The sequence below is a fragment of the Urocitellus parryii genome, chromosome 9 (genome assembly GCF_045843805.1).
Source record: "Urocitellus parryii isolate mUroPar1 chromosome 9, mUroPar1.hap1, whole genome shotgun sequence".
Taxonomy (NCBI): domain Eukaryota; kingdom Metazoa; phylum Chordata; class Mammalia; order Rodentia; family Sciuridae; genus Urocitellus; species Urocitellus parryii.
Window position 1 is genome coordinate 26,987,447 of NC_135539.1, and position 6,786 is coordinate 26,994,232.

A 6,786-nucleotide genomic window follows, 5' to 3' on the forward strand; every position below is an offset into this window, starting at 1 on the left:
CAATCCCAGCAACTCTGGAGGCAGATGCAGACCCTTCTGCAAGTCAGAGGCCAGCCTGGGCGACCCAGCAAGGACCTGTCCCCAAACAAAAAAGTAAAGACTGGAGATGAAGATGGGTGATAAAGCGCCCCTGGGTTCAATCCCCAAAGTGTGTGTGTGTGTGTGTGTGTGTATCCACAGAATTTTTCTTCTATTTTATGTGGTGTTGAGGACCAAACCCAGTGCCTCACATGTGCTTGGCATGTGCTCGACTGCTGAGCCACAACCCCAGACCCTACTTTTTTTTGGGGGGTGCTGGGATTGAACCCAGGGCCTTATGCATTTAAGTATCTTTTTAAAAACTCCTTTATGCCACCACGGGAATGGACAGACTGCTGTTAACTCATTTTTTTGTTTGTTTGTCTGCCTCTCTGACTTTGCTATGTAGTATACCCAGATTAAACCTGGAACCCCTTGACCTGAACTCCACCTCTTCCTGTCTAGATGACTTGAAACAATTTAACCTCTTATCTCAATTTCCTCATCTATATAAAGGGACCATGTCTTCTACCTCTTCAAAGTTGTAAAGGTTAAGTGGATAAATATATTTATAAGATTCTCAGCACATAGTAATTTATATTAAGTACAAACTATGTCTGGCACCATTATGAGTGTTTTATGTCTGTTTTTTTTTTTTTTCAAAGAGAGAGTGAGAGGGGAGAGGGAGAGAGAGAGACAGAGAATTTTTTTTTTTTAATATTTATTTTTTTTTAGTTCTCGGCGGACACAACATCTTTGTTTGTATGTGGTGCTGAGGATCGAACCTGGGCCGCAGGCATGCCAGGCAAGCGCGCTACCGCTTGAGCCACATCCCCAGCCCTTATGTCTGTTATTTCCAAATATGTTCCACAGCTGTGCAGCCACCCATGAAGGGAAAGTGACTGGCCCAAGATCAGGCAGCATAGACCTCTTAGCACAGTGCTCAGAAAAGAGCCAGTTTTTTTTTTTTTTTTCCCTCTCCTTGCAATTTTTTGTTTTGCGGTGCTGGGGATCCAACCCAGGGTCTCACACATGCTGGGTAGGTGCTGTGCCACTGAGACACACCCCCAAACTTTAATGTTTATTTATTTATTTTGAATTTTTTAATATTTACTTTTTTGTTTTCAGCGGACACAACATCTTTGTTTGTATGTGGTGCTGAGGTTCGAACCCGGGCCGGACGCATGCCAGATGAGCGCATTACCGCTTGAGCCACATCCCCAGCCCTTTATTTATTTATTTTTATGTGGTGCTTAGGATTGAACCCAGGGCCTCTCAGGTGCTGTACAAGTGCTCTACCACTGAGCCACAGTCCCAGCCCGTGGCCTTAAAATTCTTTTATTCCAGTTTCCCAGCCCAAGGTGACATCCTTGGAGGACAGGAACCAGGTTGATGGAGTCATGCTGTCCTCCCTCCCGAGGGGGAACGGGGTCATTTGTCCTTAATGATGGAAAAGAAGGGAAGGCTTCTAGGAAGGCTGGGGTTTTCTCAGAGTTGGGACCTTCCATAGGTCACTCTCCCCTCTTGGCTTATCCCCCTTCCCACCTAGCCAGCACCCAAGGCACAGTCCTGGATCATCCTGTCTGTGGAACTCCCCTCTTTGGTCTCCTGCATACAACCCATCTCCTACCCAGGATCCAGAGGATTGACAGCAACTCCAGAAAGTTCCAAAACATTGTGTGACAGGGGCTCACTTGATACTTTGTGTCCCTTGTGGCTTTGAAACTGACATGTTTTTTTCTTTTTCCCAATCTTCTTTTCCCTAAATTTCTCTTTCCTGATCTTTTTTCCCTTATCTTCTTCCTGACCTCCTCTCTGATCTTTTTCCTGATCTTCTCCTCCCTGATCTCTCCTCCCAAATCTCATTTTCTCTGAATGACCTCTCTAAAAGCTCCCTATTCCTGCGGATGGGCAGAATCACAGCCTTTGGGACAGGAGTGTCCCCTATGTTTTTTCTTTGCTAGCAAAGCAATAAACCTTCTTTTTCCTTTTTCTCAAAACTATGTCCTCATTATTGGATTGGCATTGGGGACAAGGACTGGGCTTTCAGCAATAATTGCATCTGCGCCCATGGCCAAGTTGAATGTCCAACCCCTCCTGAGGTTATCCTCAGGGGGGTGGGTCCTGATTTGTTCCCTAACCCCTCCCTGGACATATTCTACCCTTGCCTGTGCCCTTGAGCCTTTGGAAGGAACAGCTCAGAGCTCTGTATCTGAACAACCTTTGGTGTGTCCAAGCCTGTGGGTTGGTGTTTCTCATGCTCTCCAAGCCACCTACTGTAGACATGTGCTATGTAATGATGTTCCTGTCAACCTGGGCCACAAGCATATGTCATGAAGATGATCCCATCAGATTAGAGCTGAAAGACTCCTGTCAGCTGGTGACCCTGCCGCAGTTGCCACTTTGTGACGAAACTCATCGCTCACATGTTTGTGGTGATGCTGGTGTAAGCAGACCTGGGTGGTTACAAAAGTAGAGCACACACAGTTATGTAGACTACACAGCAGCTCCCAGATGACAATGAGCCATTGTGTCACTGGTTTATTTAATGCACTCTTTAACCCTTCCCTGGGGTGGAGTGACTGACAGCACCGGCTAGGTTTGTGCAGATGTACTTTATGTTGTTTGTTCAGTGACAAAATCAGCTCACAGGTGTTTCTCAGAATGTGTCCCCATCATTAAGTGATACATGACTACCATCTGGGTGACCTCAAGCAAGTTGCTTAATTTCCCGGTTCTTTGTCTATAAATAATACTCCATAAGTAATAGTCATTGCAATACTGGTTTTGGGGACTCCTGCTGTTTTAAAAGTTCTGAAATGTTGGTATTTTGTTGATATAATATTGCTAATTTATTACCTAAAAATAACCTGGAATATGTTTTACATTTATGTTCAGATTAAGATCAACAATTTGGACTCAATTTATGTGAAAATACTCAGTGTTACTCCACAAATCTATTCAGATCCGCCCCTGTGCAAAACATCCATAGTGAGCTACTGCAAAGCTTCTGTTAAAGCATGAGTGTTATTCTAGGCCAAGGGCTTTTGAAACAAATGAGTATGGATATGAGAAAAATTGAAATTGACCCACGGAAGCTGCATCTCTACTCGGTGAACATAAAGAAGAGAAAAAGTTTTGAATATACTTTCTTGGAGGACAAAACAATATGCAGTTCATTAGCTCGAAAACTGTGCAGAAAATGTAAAATAAAAATGTGTGCATGTTACAGAATAACTCCAGTTGTTCTGAAGATCTCAAGTACTTCAAATAAGAAATGGGATTTCTAAGCCAGACATGGTAGCCCATGCCTGTGATCCTAGTGGCTTGGAGGCTGAGGCAGGAGGATCATGAGTTCAAAGCCAGCCTCAGCAATGATGAGGTGCTAAGCAACTCAGTGAGACCCTGTCTGTAAATAATCTACAAAATAGGGCTGGGATGTGGCTCAGTGGCAGAGATGCCTGAGCTCAATCCCCAATACAAAGAAAAAGGGTGCGGGGGCTGGGGATGTGGCTCAAGAGGTAGCGCGCTCGCCTGGCATGCGTGCGGCCCGGGTTCGATCCTCAGCACCACATACCAACAAAGATGTTGTGTCCGCTGAGAACTAAAAAATAAATATTAAAAAAAATTCTCTCAAAGAAAAAGGGTGGGGGGATTTGTCTGTTGTGTGTGTGCCTGAAAATGGACCTGGGGCCGGGCACATGCCAAGTTCACACTCTACCACTGAGCCACATTCCCAGCCCCAGAGACAGAAGTATTTGAAGAAGGATGCTTCCACTCTGTCCCCATCTGTGTCCTGTACAGCAGTGGGAAAATAAGGATGAAAGCACCGTCAATGGAGCTTCTCCAAAGGAGGTGACAGGACCTGTACACCTTAGCCACTACCTAAGAATGGGAGCTTTGGCTACTACCACCCTTGACCCAAGGCATCTAGAATGACTAGACAGTGTACCCAGAGGCTCAAGATGCATGTCAAGAGATTATAGGACTCTGCTGGGTTTGGGGACGCAGACCTGTGATCCCAGCAGGAGGATCACAAGTTCAAGGCCAGCCTAAGCAACTTAGACTCCATAAGCAACTTACCAAGACCCTGTCCCAAATTAAAAAAAAAAGGGGGGGGGCTGGGGACATGGCTCAGTGAAAGCACCTTGGGTTCAATCCCTGGTGCTCCCCCCAAAGGAGAGGTTGTAGGGCTCTTGTTTCCTGGACTTTGCCTTCTGTTTATCCATTCCTTACCCTCAGGCATCTAGCCCTGTTCCTTCTTAACATTCGCCACCCCACAGGAGCCACCACTCTTCCTGCCTTCTTGCGTTCTGGCTCCATGCTATCAACTGAATTTTTTTTGGTGGGGGTTTGTGCTGGGGATTGAATGCAGGGGCACTGACCACTGAACCCCATCCCCAGCCCTGTTTTGTATTTTACTTAGAGACAGGTCTCACTGAGTTGCTTAGCACCTCACTTGCTGAGCCTGTCTTTGAACTTGTGATCCTCCTGCCTCAGCCTCCCCAGCCCCTGGGATTACAGTCACGTGCCACCATGCCTGGCAATTCTTTTTTTTTTTTAAAGAGAGAGAGAGAGAGAATTTTTAATATTTATTTTTTAGTTCTCAGCAGACACAACATCTTTGTTGGTATGTGGTGCTGAGGATCGAACCCGGGTCGCACGCATGCCAGGTGAGCGCGCTACCGCTTGAGCCATATCCCCAGCCCTGGCAATTCTTATATTTTTATTTTTTTGGAATGAATTTTTTTTGTTCTTTTTAGTTATACATGACAGTAGAGTGTATTTTGACATATCACACATACATGGAGTGTAACTCTCCATTCTTGAGGGTGTACATGATGTGGAGTAACACTGGTTATATATTCATAGGAACACAGGAAAGTGATGTGGATTCATTCTACTCTCTTTCCCATTCCCACCCAGCCTGCCTTCCCTCGGGCCCCTTTGTCTAATCCAGTGAACTTCTATCCTCTGGCACCCCCACCCCCCCGCCCCCATCTCTACCCCCAGTTCCATCCATTTACCAGCAATGGTCATAATTTTATTCTTCTTTATGGCTTAGTGGTATTCCAATGTGTATATATACCACATTTTTTAAAAATTTATTTTTTGCAGTTATAGATGGACAGAATTCCTTTATTTTGTTTATGTGGTGCTGAGGATCAGACCAAGTGGCTCATGCATGCTAGGCAAGCCCTCTGTCTCTGAGCTATTGATAAACCCAACCTGATCTTTTCTTAAAATTGGGAGCCATCTCACCACAAAGCCATGAAAAGATAATTTCGGCTTTACTATAAATTACTGCAAATTCTGAACCTGCTTGGAATGCCTGCCCATGCCTTGAACTCACCCATGCCTGGCTCTCTGACCAGTTAGCAGCCCTCTCTGAAACTTTAGTGACACCTCATAAATATTGGCCTTCCCTGGCCAGACAACGACCCTCTCTGAGGCTCTAATGGTCCTCATAAATTCTGATGTTGGGGCCAGCAAAAAAATGTAAACTACCATTAGTGTGATGCTTGTCAGAGTTCTGTTATCTGTAACCCCCTTTTGTGTAACTTTCTGGGCTATAAAGCTGGGCTGCAGGAAAGCTGGGGGGCTGTCTTGTTCCAGCTGTTTTGGGAGAGAGAGGCAGCCCGGCTGGTCGAAATAATAAGCTTGCTTTAATTTGATTTTATTTGGAGTCAGTGGTCTTTTCTTGCGTCCTGGTCTAACACTATAGCCCCAGCCCATATCACATTTTCTTTATTTTGAATTGCAATCCTTAAGATCCCTTAGTCCTTTTTACGTTTGCAGTTTTCTTTCTTTCTTTCTTTTCTTTTTTTTTTTTTTTGCAGTGCTGGGAATGGAGCCCTGGGTTCACATCCTAAACAAGTGCTCTGCCACTGAGTTACATCCCTAGCCCTTTTAATTTTTAAAATTTTTAGACCAGGGTCTCTCTAAATTGCTGAGATTGACCTTGAATTTGGGATCCTCCTGCTTTAGCCTCCCTAGGCCCTGGGATTACAGAGAAGCACCACCAAGCCTGGCTCCATTTTAAGACATTTGTGATGGGAAAACATTCAGGTTATTTTGTACCCCAAATCAGAAACTTCTCAGGAGCTATTTCATAAGGTATTGAGCCCTTGATGTGTAGCTAATGTGATGTGACGTGGAACCGATTTTAACTTAATTTACACTTCAACTTCAGTAGCCATGTGTGGCCAGTGGCTTCCATTTTGCCCTAAAGATGAAGAAGGAGCTCACCCCCTGGGAGGCTCACCCTTGCTAGTCACCCACTAATCTCAGGGCGGGGACTACCTGCATTCCAGCCCCTCCCTCGCCCTGCTCTCCTAGGTGCTTGGTGGAGGTCTGGGTGGAAGAATACTGGGTGCTCTAGATTCCTTTGACTGGTACTTGGATCAACCAGCCTGGGGGACCCGCCTTAGGGGAATTTAGAACTCTATTTTAGGCCCACAAACACTGATTGAGGGGATTCCTGAGGACCTTTTTTTGTTTGTTTCTACCCTCCCCATCTCATTCTGCTCTCAGCCACTTCCTGATCTGCAAATGCCCCGGGGAGATCCCATCCTCTAAGCCATGGTGTGTCAACTCCCTTGCTTAATCTCACAGCCTCGGGGTTCTCAGATACCACCACCTCTCCTCCATGCAGCCCCTCTCTCCTAGCAAGTCCCCTGCAGTGGCCTCCTGCTCACTTTGCTTAGGGACAACTTTGCCCTTCTCTTTCAAGACTAATCTCAGCCTGGCACCACACAGTGACTTGTG